The sequence below is a fragment of the Pelecanus crispus genome, chromosome 1, assembly GCF_030463565.1.
Source record: "Pelecanus crispus isolate bPelCri1 chromosome 1, bPelCri1.pri, whole genome shotgun sequence".
Lineage (NCBI taxonomy): Eukaryota > Metazoa > Chordata > Aves > Pelecaniformes > Pelecanidae > Pelecanus > Pelecanus crispus.
Window position 1 is genome coordinate 143024908 of NC_134643.1, and position 12295 is coordinate 143037202.

A 12295-nucleotide genomic window follows, 5' to 3' on the forward strand; every position below is an offset into this window, starting at 1 on the left:
GTGGTCCCCTTCTTTTAGATGGGAGCCATCCTACAAACTAAGAATGACAGCTAAACTTCATCTATAGACTTCAAATTACACTTTAGAGTATTTGGGATGTTAAACACTGCAGTTAACTAAATAAAGTAGAAAGCAACCTAGTTTAGCTGGACTTTAATGGGATACCCATGCATTTAACACTTTTCACTTTAATTAAATGTGTTTCACAGCCTCTGTGCTATAGTTCCTCCATCTGTAAAATGGGTACAGTGACATTTAAATTCCCATGTAAAGCACATCAAACTTTTATTATCAGGTAATCTGTAGGAGCACAGGACAGTGATGATGATCAATACTATTCCTTTCTGCATTCAAACTAATGGCTCATCTTTGCATTGATTATAACATTAGTGAATTTTAAGGTAAATTTAATTTCCCCGAAAGCTTTCTTTGAGCCCTTAAAATATTAATGGTGTCAGAAACTACCATATATGATGGGTAATAACTGTCCTACTTAACTATAGATATGTCTATATCTGATCTAGTCCTCCAGACTTTCTTATAATCAATGGGATAGAAATTAGCACTTGAGACACTGTATACACCTACATTAGATGTGTGCAAATTCGACAAGTTGGCTCCAGACATGGGAAAAACAACTACTCACAGAACATTTCCTATAGTCACTGTACAATTCAATAATAAACACTCATGTCATAACAACAAAACAAGGGGTTTACACTCAAAGGTGAGTAGTGCTGGTGATTCACAGCTGCCTGTACAGTCAGAAAAAAATGAGAGAATAAACTGAATTATTTCTTTTTATATACCTCCATCCACTGGTTGAATATTATTCCGCTTGTCTGCAAGGATTTTGTTCAATGGTCACTACAAGGAGCAAACGATGGTAAAGACGAGATAAATGCCAGAAAGAATATCAAAGTCTCTGGAGAAAACCATAAACAGGTCAGCCATTTCACCTGGGGAAAGGACAAAGCCATCTTGGCAGGCTTCAAGTCAAGAGGATACCTTGGTGGTGAGGAAGATCATCCGGCCATGGGAGATCCCAGTCCAAATCCCACCTCCCTGCAGGTGATCTTGGATAAATGCCTGAGCTCACTGATCACCATTTGCCACGTCCTGCCCTCACAGGCAAAGGAGCAGGAGCATACCAAGACTGTCGAGGTTTCCGGAAGACCTGCACACTTCCGAAGACTGGAAAGGTAAAGAAAATGCGCCTTCTACCTCAGCAAGCCTGCCTGCAGAGAAAGCACTGGCACTGCTGTAACTTGCTGCTTGCTGTCCATCGCCACCCCTGCTTGCTCACAGCAATTGGACCTGCTGCTGGAGTGCCTGTCGCAGCACAGCTCTTAGGTGGCAAACTTCACTGCGAAAGCCTAGGCCGGTGTCATGCCAGCAGGTCTGAAAACAACGCAGCATTAGCTACGTTATCCCATCAACCTGCTTTTGACATTCTCGATGCAGAAGCAGAAAACCTGATCCCTCTGAATTGTTTCACATCTAACAACTAGTTCATTAAATCACTGCGGCGGCGTGTAAGGAACCAACGTGCCCTATGGAGGGACCTTCTGACTGAGAATGTAATAGCTGTGCCACAGTGAACATCTTCAGGTCAGCCTTTTTTCTGCTGTGTGCTTGAGGCATGACTGAAACATGAGTTCATATGTTAAGTCTCCTGTACTCGACATCAGCAGTATGCGACTTACACAATAAGCAGAACATAGTCAGCATAAACCATGGTAGAAACAAGAAGCAAGTGGAGATTTTTAACCAGCAACTGGAGATTCCTCTCAGTAGGTCTTTGCTACAGAAATCTGGATAGACTCTTTAATTATATCACCTCTATAGCCCAAGCCTGTAAATTTTGTTACAAATGTAGTGCTTCCCTGAACTGGTGGAAATGAAGCTCTTAGACTGCAATTGGCATAAAATGGCATAAACTGGTACTGACACAAAAGCAGCATTCCTCTCAGTATCAGTCAGTCCTACTTCACATCACAGTTGCTCTTGTGCCAATGCAAGTAAACTGGATCACCTTAAAACTAGTGGCTAGTTTATCCAGACTCATCTCTGCCTTGCTCCATGGCCTCCCAGATAGCCACATGGCGGGAAAAATGAAGGGCAGGACAAAAACTGCTCCAGATAGTCCTCAGGCAAAGACAAGACAGAAAGCACTCAACTAACATGGAATGCCCCAACTCTAGAATATTCAGCACCTAGTGGGGCATAACACTCAGTATATAGGATTAGGGTGCATACCCACTCCAAAGATAGACATCATGTTTATGTCTACCCTTCTCCATAGACAGGGGATACGAAAATCCTTGTTTCCTTAGGAATGAAGTTGGACAAAGAGTTAGGAGGTCTGCTTTATCACTGGAGTAGTCTTCACTCCCTTGCCCAAGAATCCCAACTTGCACTCTGCTGACAGATTTAAAACAGCAATAAAAAGTAGTCGCAACCTTGAAATCCTGCATTTTTCTTTTTTTTTTTTTTTTAAATGATTTGAAGAAGGCAGAAACCTGGTTAGCCTTGGTCATAGTGACTTTCATTCCTGCTCCCTGCAGCCTCGGGGAGATGGCTATCCTTGCAAAACCATCATCTTCATAGGTGTGAATTGATGGGTCCTTATAGTGACATGTTGCCTCTTTGGTAGAAATCCAGAAGAAGGTATCTCAAGGAGTTAAGACCATCTCTGGCATTTAGGGTCTCAGTGAAGAGTTAGACATTCAGCTCTATTCTGAAGTAGACATGTGAATTTGCAAGCTTTCTACCAGTATTCGCTAACTCTCCACTGACTCTAATTTGGAACTTGGATATTTCATTCCGTGTAGACACCAAAATTCGAATTTCAAGCATATGAATCTGGAGATGAATTCTACATTACCTTTGCAACAAATAGTGAGGCCTTATCTTTAAATTCCTGTATAATGTAATAAAATTTGCAATTTTTATCACCTGATTATTTATTTCTCATTCTATACCCCCTTCCAAAACACCTAATAGCAACACCAAACCAAGTGTAAACGCCTTCCAAGCTCCTGGTACCTTTAGTTTTAAGTGAGAAGTTTTACACTACATTTATCAAACGAGTTTTTTAATCTCAAGAGCTTTCGAATTTTGAGGTAGATACCACCTATCAATTTGTTACCGTTTGCTTCAGTGATATGATCTCTAAGATCACCTACTAACTTTTCAAGTTGGGGCATAACTTCAAAAAGTCCTCAATAAAGAAGGTCCCCTTGGAAACCCCCCTCCAACACACAGCTGAAAAAATACTTAACTAACTTTATCCTTATTTTCTCCAAGTGTTGCTTTTATTAATGAGTATCCGTTAGCTCACAGACTCTAGCAAAGGCTGAAATTATCAGCAGAGTTTCTGATAGAAATCTTCATAATTGTGTAAAATCTCTGATGTGGAGCCATGTATAATTTCCCTAAAGATAAATAATTTGAAATATTAATACTCTATGCATGTTTCCTCTTTAGTTGTTAGTAATTTTTTAAGCATCTGCCTTGGATTTCCTCTGCTGGATTAAAACAGTAGAAGGATTAATATTCTAATCTTCTTTTAAAGCAATCCCTTGAACAACACAGCTGTAACTGCAGTGCATGACTAAAGTTACAGAACTTGTACTATGAAGATTCACAGTGTAATGTCGTGTTTACCACTTGGTCATTTAGTATTTTGGAATACTCTCACTTAACACCTTGGTTGTTCTCACAGTACTTCCTTATTTACAGCACTTCTTCGTTCCTGAAAGCAATATACACAGGGTGGGCAGTGACTCTCTCAAGGTTGACCATCTAACAACTCAGCATTGCTAATGGACTAATAGCATTGATACACTGGCTTTCTTTATGTTACCATACTGAGAAAAACTTCTGCATTTTGAGTCCTGGTGTGTACCCTGGCTTCATTTCACCTCCTTATGTGTACAAAAGCCAGTTCTCTGCCTCCCACATGCCAATACCAAAGTCAGTCCCTCTCCAACCCATCATAAAAGGAAGACATTCTGAACAAAAGCCACGTTACACTCCCAAAAGTTGATTATGAAGGGAGTGGGGCTCCACAGCACCCCTTGGGAGGTAAGTCTAGCCACCACCTAGGAGGTATCCAGAGAACACCAGAGGCACAACATTTTGTATTATTAGTTTTTAAAAGTAAGAACACCACACCTAAAGTATCTGCAGGGCATGTCTACCTGGGAGTAAGAGAAAAGCTTGCGACACAAGTGGAGTTCAATAACAGTCTCTCTATGATATTTCATCTTCCACTGCCTCAGGAATAGAAACTTGCTTTCTCAATCCAGTTCTCACCCACTCCTGTCCCAGAAGACTACCGCACTAAGCTTACCTCCATCCTACCATTTTAACTTAAAAAAAAAAGAGAAAATGAAAGTTTTAAAGACGTTGTAGCTATACTATCAAGATCAATCATCATACCGTGCTACTGAAACTCTCCTGAGGGGCACTGTACAATAGGACAGACGTGATGGACAATAATTCCTGGATCCAAGATCAAAGACACTGAAAGGCTTGCTCTCTCTGCACAGACAAGTCCTATAAATCCCCATAGAAGTAGTCCTATCAGAAGTAAAACAGAAGAAAATGAACTGCCCCAGACACACTCCGCTGTACTTAGGAAAAAAAAAAAAAGAATCATAGTGGGCTTCCTATTACTAAATCACATAAGTACAAGAGGGAACCCTAATGACTTCAGATACCCACAGAGTCAGACACCCTTCATATTCTACAACCTGCATGCTTTCAAGTCTTTTGCTGGAAGAGAAAGCAAGGGGATTTTAGTCCTCAGGTAGTGTGCACTATTTTTGAACTCCTAGAAACTGTTTCCGTTAAAAGAAACCTGAGGATTATCACCCCACAAGTAACCTTGGAGTTTCAAGTTTGTAATTAAGACAAACATTAAGGGTAGAATCATTGTCCAACATCGTTTTTCTTATTTAACCACGAAGTGCTAGAAAAATATTTTTGCCCTGTGACATCTGTCCATCTCAATAATCTTGCAACACACAGCCATGTTCTGGGCAAACGTAGAATAATGTTGCAGTACCTTTCAGGCTTGTCCTGAATTTTCTCCCTGGGTCACCCATAATCAGATAAACACAAACGCTATGCAGAAAATAAAGACACCCATCCCTCACCCTCCCCCCCTTTCAATCTGGTCTTAATTAGTATGTTCTCATATTTTTTTCTATTTTTCTAGTGAGGACTACAACTAAAGCCAGGCTCCCTTGGGCCAGTTGTTCAGAAACTGCCTCCAGCTGTAAATGTCACTTTCTTATCAAGAGGACCTAGGCACTAACTACTCCCCAAACTCTGGAAGGAGCAAACACCACCACACTTTCCACCCCCACCTCTTCCCATCTTCCACCACAGATGCTGTGAAATTGTGAATAATTGAGAAAGTACCATTCATTCTTACTAAAAACCAACAACAATGCTAAAGGCTCCACTCAACCTCTCAACCTTTAAATCCTTGTAGAGCAGAAAAAAACCAAAACAAGGACAACTCAGAACTTCATACTGAACTCCTCTAAGCCAGTTTACAATACAGTAGAGGAGATACATTTCTAGAAAATCCTGTCAGCCTGTTGTTTGGGTTTTTTGGGTTTTTTTTTTTTGTTGTTTTTTTTTTTTTTTTTTCTTTTTTACACAGACTACGTTAGCTTCCTTCTCCTCAGTGCCTAAATGTGAGATTTCTAAATGACAGCCTATGTCTGGGATCAGAATAGGAGGCACTCAAATGAATTCCTCCTCCACCTGTCATTGCTACTGCTGCCAGTCATGAGATAACGAGGGCCCATGGCCATGTAGCTGATTAGAAAGGTAAGGGATCTTTCACCAGGGATCTCCTGGCAGCCACAAGAAAGACCCTGCTACTGCTCCCCTGCCAGACAAGCAGGGAAATACAGCAGCAGCTGCCCACCACTGGGTGGGGGAGAAAAGGGGCAATTCCACATGCCCAGGAAAGTCCCCTCATGGGCTCCCATCACTTCAGCATCAATTCCAGACCCTTGTCTGTGTCACAGGCAAGGCAGAGCGATGCAGAACAAAACCGCTGGTTGTTCAAAACCTACGCCGTAACCATTACATGATTGGCTATATGAGGAATGGCCCCTCTTAATCTGAAACTACAATATAATGTTACTTCCTCACAAGCTCTGTGCTAATGCTCTAGACGTAGACCATTTTTCACCATGAACCTTCCACAATTGCTTCTTTTGCTTTCCTCCCTCTGCTCCGCTTCATGTGGCCAAAGATGCAAGTCCTCAAACAGTGCAGCTAAGTACCACCTACAGCACATGGGTTTGCCTTCGGCTAGGTAGACAGCTCCTAAGTATTGAGAAGTGGCTCCTCAAAGAGCTACTGTTGTCCACTACGGTCCCAGAACTAAAAATCTTGTAACACAAGGTATCAAAAGTACAGACAGTGCGTTGGGACAAGGGATGAAACAAACCATGGGAGGCAGAGGCAATGCTGGTTTGTTCCAGCTGCCAGCAACTTCCAAGTGCCCTGCAAAAAGAGACGAGGTCTTCTCATTCTCTGAGGCACCCTGCCTGTCCTGGGATGCTTCCTCTCTTTTATCTGATTCCACAACAAGTTTTAAACTCTTCACCGTTGGTATAGCTGTTGTTTACACTGTCCTGTTCAGCAGCAGTTTTTCCTTTTTGCAAAAAAACGTTCTTGTGTTCTGATCCTCTACAGTCACTGCTGTCCAGTAAACATGCTTTCATGTCTGTTGCTTGTGTTGTTCTGGGTTTTTTTTGTTTGGTTGGTTGGTTTTATGGGGTTTTTAATGTCTAATATAGGTCACATCTTCCATTTCCCTGTCTTCTCCCTCTACGTTACACTTCCATTATTATTAAAGATGTGCCCCCATTACATAGAAAACAAAAGTCTCCATTGTGTTTCCTTTTAGAGTGCCAGGACTTTTCAGTTAAAGCACACTGACCCCATTAGAGATCCAAAGTCCTGAAGGAATTACTTTCCCCTTCAGAATCTTGTATTGCAAAAGCCAGAAAGTACCCAAAGCAGCAAATAACGGCTGGGACTTGGACGCCTGTAAAAGGCTCTTTGACTTTCTGTTGTATATGATGCTTTAGCTTCATGCTGATGTGCGCCAGTAAGTACAATTCCCTAAAAATTGATGTGTGCAAGGTGGTTTTTTTCTGTTTTAATGGGGCTTTTGACCTTAGGCTTTCTCAGGTTTACTCAGTATTTCAGGAGCAACAACAAAAAAAACCCCAAAGTATATGAAGCATATTTGGCTCCTTCTCATTTAGTGACTGGATTATTGGTATTTCTTCTTGAATTTTCTCGAAAACCTTTTTAAAATGGGTTTGTTTTCTCTCACACTAGTACATGTTGGAAAACCTTACCATATCATAGCTAGCATCCCTCTACAGCAGGCAGCAAACTAATTTTTCATACAATGCAATCTTCAGCATTTATCTCTGACGAAATGACAACTATTATCAGATACTGAATTTTACTCCACATAAGATTTTTTTCTTTTTTTTTTTTTTTTTTTTTTTGCTTTAAAGCATCGTTACCTCTACTCTGAATGAATGTCTGTCCTCTTAACAGTTTTCCAGTAAAGTGCAGCCATGATTCACTGTTAAATTTCAGTGACTAGTACAGGAGTTTTCCCATTTCTGCCTCACGGAAAGAAAGTCCCCTAATCTGTGCAATAGAGATGCTGTCTAGCTCACTGACTGCATTGTTACCAATAATGAGAGTTTATGGTAGTATAGAGGAGAATTCTGGAAATGCAGTGCTGTAAAGTTTAATCATATTTTAGATAAAAGTAACAATACATTGCATACTTTCTTACTACCTATTACATAGCTGTTCATTTTATGCCATGAAAATTTGAGGTGTATGTATTCATTAAAATTTGACTGTGCACACTGCATTCAGAAAAGGAAAAGGGAATCTCATTTTTATACATAGCAAACTTTGTATTATTCCAGTAGCCTGATATGAATACAACCTGCCTGCTGTGAGCTGACAAATTTTGTATGATCATACACTAGAAAAAGCAGCTCAGAAAATTTTCAGCACTTCTTGGGAGATGATTTCTATGGGAGTTTCCTATTTCTATAAAGATGTCACCCACATTTCAGGCCTGTGGTCACTTGAAAATTCTTCACCGCATGGTCTTGCTGTAAGGTAACATTTTAGTCTGTAGGAGAATGAAGTTACATCAGAAGGATGCAGTTAATGAGGACCAAATTGCCAAAAAGGAAACAAAATTGCTTTTCTAAAGCTGAATTAAAGCCTAAATTCCTACTGCTTGATTTTGGTAGCAACTCTTACTAGGTCTCAAGATGAACTCCATCAACAAAATAGTGGAACAAAAAAATCTGACTGATTCTTAATTAAGAAGAGAGTACTGCAAAGAAGAGAGAAGAAGAAAAGCACCCTCATACATTTATTAGTTCTTCAGATTTCAACTATGAAGAATTCTCCTCCCTTTCAATTTCTTAGGAAATAAAAAGAAATGGTCAAAAAATTAAATAATGGCAGCCTACCTTAACCTATTTTGTAAATGAAATTAAATTAATACTATCATCTTAATTTTAGAAAGGGGGGGGGGGGGGGGGGGGAAGCTATTGAAATTATTTTCCCTACCCAGAAGTTAGTAAATAAGAAGCATCACTGCCCAGTGATTACAGAAGCAGCTCCAAAAGCTGAAGTCTTCTCCTTACAAGACAAATTTGATGACCTTGAAATGAGATGTAGCCACTGATCACTGGCTTAGTTTGTTTTCTATAAACCCTTAAAATCATTATTTAGAAAAATTATATAAACCTTTTCACAAGAGAACAACAAGGAATAAATCAACCAACACAAGAATTAGCCTTTAATAAGTCCATTCATCAGAAATCTCAATACCAAAGTAACCAGTCTGCTAGATTTTAACTCTATTTCAAATATTGTATATAAGCACATAATCGTAGTTCAAGGTATTTTGTTCTGCTTTCTAGATGAAAAAAGTCTCAATATTCCACTTGACTTTAAACCAAAATTCTCAAAACGGGAATATATGAACAAATATTCATCCCCCTATTACAAGACTAACTGTACCATGTACTTTTCTATACTTCACACCTGGAGAAAAGTTACAAAAAACTTCAGAAAGGACCACATAATACCTGTGCTAGGCAGTCTATTTACATTCTTAAAACATCTGCACAGAAGCTTGTGTTTCTACTGCTATCATGCTAGAAGGCTGCTGGTTTTTTTTTTCCTTCTTCTTTTCTTTTGAACTCCTGTGTATTTTTCCATTAAGGAAATGATGGTTTATACTTACATTATTTCTCAGTAGATTACTGCAAAGGGCATTTTGTGTAATAGTCAGAAGTTTTTACCAGTGGTAAGAAGCCTTCATCCAGATACGAGTTATTTAAAGCACTCTGAACATAAGCCCACTTACGAAATCAAGCAAATTTGAAGCAGTTGCATTCTTAGGAAACCACCAACACTTTGCACATTCCATCACAGAATTATGATATGAACCAAGGCACATGTAAAACCTCAACAAATGAGAAAAAGCAATTATTATATTTTTTTTTAAACTTCCTTCCTTAGCCTTAATGACTCCACAAAGTGTGAGCCAACAGAACTGAGCCAAAATGTCATGTTTCAAATGTAATTTAAGGACTTAGATACTTAAGGGCCATGTACAACATTTAACTATGCGTATCAACAAAATGCAAGAAAAAAAAGGTGCCTTAAAAACAAAGTCATGTAACTTATTGAACATTTGAACGGAAGCTGTGCAGATACATTTCAAAACTGGAGAGATGTGATCTCAGATCATCAGTCCCTTTAACACATCCCAGGCCATACCACAGGGGAGCTTAGAACCAGGTGGGTAGAACATCCATCTGTAAGTGACAGACTGGGTTTCCATGCCATTTGATCTAGATGCAAGCTCACAATGATTTTCAAAATCTTTTTTTCCTGCATTCTCCACTGGGTAACACACATGCCAATAGAAGCTGTAGTTTCCTGAAATTCCAAGGAAATCACTGATTTCCACGCAAGGAGCTACGAAAAGGAAAAGCTGAAAAGGAAAGACAGGAGGCAAAGGACAAAATTTCTTGGTTAAAACTGGTCTTGAAAAAAGAAAAAAACAAAAACCAGGGCAAGCTTTAGTGTTTGACAAGAACCCCATCTGCCCAAGAATATCACCACAACAAGCACCAGTAACACTAACCTCTGTCATCTTTGAATCGCTTTTTTCCAGTATTTATGGTTTACAATACACTGTAGCCAGGAACAATCATCACTGATTTTTTTACTTTCAAATTTGTGTCTGAAAAATCTCAGCAGAACACAGAATTAACAGTCTCCCAGGCTCCTGCCGGTGCCCCTTCTATCACTACCTGACCTCACTTTTTCCTGGCAGACAAACTACATGGTGCGATGTCAAACTTGTTCTCATTCCCATTCCACAGGATGTAATTTGACGACGAAGTTGCTACAGAACCAGGACATGAGGCATCACATCAGTGTAACGTTTCCTAAGATTGTCAACTCTGAATTAAAATCTGCTTTTAGGTTCTTTATCAATCCAGATATTCAGATATTTTTTGGCTTATCAGCAATTTATACTTTTCAGCTCTCTAGAAGAATACTGTTCTGGACAAGAATCGGAAAAGGCAGCTTTTAAAGTTACTGTGGGTTCACAACAGAGGGAGTGTGCGACTTAGAAAAGATAAAATTCAAATATTTTATCACTGCCCATTAAATTTTTTAAAGCATTATACCTTAATATACCATAAAATAGTTTGTAGCTGGAACAGAAATGCTAGAGACATTTTAATAATTATCTATATATTCAGCTACTTTTCTGGACTATAGCATGTTATGATTGCAAATCCGTATTAAAAATCTGAACTTTTCTACCTCTTTATGATATTAGTCTGCTGTTTACATAAAATGTTACATTTTCTTCAATAAAGAATGTGAAAGTTGAAGGTATTAGAATTGACAATTCATTATTTGCCTTCCAAAATGGGTTAAAACACATTTTTGTACCTCTAGATCCCAGACGCTCAGAAAATCACACTTCTGCCAAAGCTTTTGCTCCCAGGCTACCAGGAGTAGCCAAGCAGTATTTTATCCATGCCCTGATGAGCTAACAATCAAAGATTTAAGTAATTCCAGTACACGGCAATATATGCTTTATTTTTTCCTTCCCTCCTTTATCCTGCCAGCCCTTGGATACTAGAGACACAACTCTCTGGCAGTCAAAATGAAGCAAGAAAATGAGTAGTATTTCATTGCTATTCTACCAAAGCGGAAGCAGATTTCATCTCTAATCATCATTTGTATCCCTCATGCTCTTATTCCATGGTGCATTCTTCAGTGCAATCTCCAGGTTACTATTTCTCTCCCGTATCTATCCATTCCACCATGTTGTTTCGATTGTGTGATTACCCAGTCGTGTACGGCAGCAGAGCATCCAAAGCAGCTATGCACGGAACCCCAGAAACAAAGCTGTTAAAGCAATGGTGAAAGCTTAACAAAAGAGAAACAAAAAGGTGTATTTTTAAGTGAATTCACATGGCTGCACCATTTCCTTTTGTTTGCCTTTGAGATTAGCAGCAAGGCTTAGAGTTTAACTTGAATGTCATTTCTAATACCAGCTGCCCAAAACCAATGGGCCCACTGCCCATTTTCACCTTACACAGTCAACAGCAAAAGCTCTTGCTGACCACTAAGGCAGCAGTGTTCATGCTCCATCAGCAGGCCACCGACTTGTACATGTCACAGGACCACAGGACAACTCCGTTTGGAAGGGCCAGCAGGAGGTCATCTAGTCCAACCTCCTGCTCAAAGCCTTTCAGCATGCTTCATGTAAAGCAATGTGATCAATAGGTATTACACTGCAGACTAAGTTGCCTGGAGTTAATCTTATATACTTGAACTCTACTACTATATTCTATTAATCGTTAAACAAAAGACAGAAAGAGAGAAATTTGCTTGTTCTCTCCTTTGCCATTCCTTGTTCTTTTCATATCAGCATTTCCTAACACAGCGATTTTTAAAGATAAAATCTGTGAAACAAAAACCTGTAATGTAAAATGTATTTTCTTCTTTAATTTGATTTATCACCTGAAAAGCACTCTGAGGGTAGGTAGTACTTTTAGAACCAGAAGATAAAACATATGAGATATTGTTGCATGAAAAGCTCTTGGGATACTATGGCTCCAGCCACCTAAATCCCTAATATCTTATGATATTAAGCCGTCTAGTT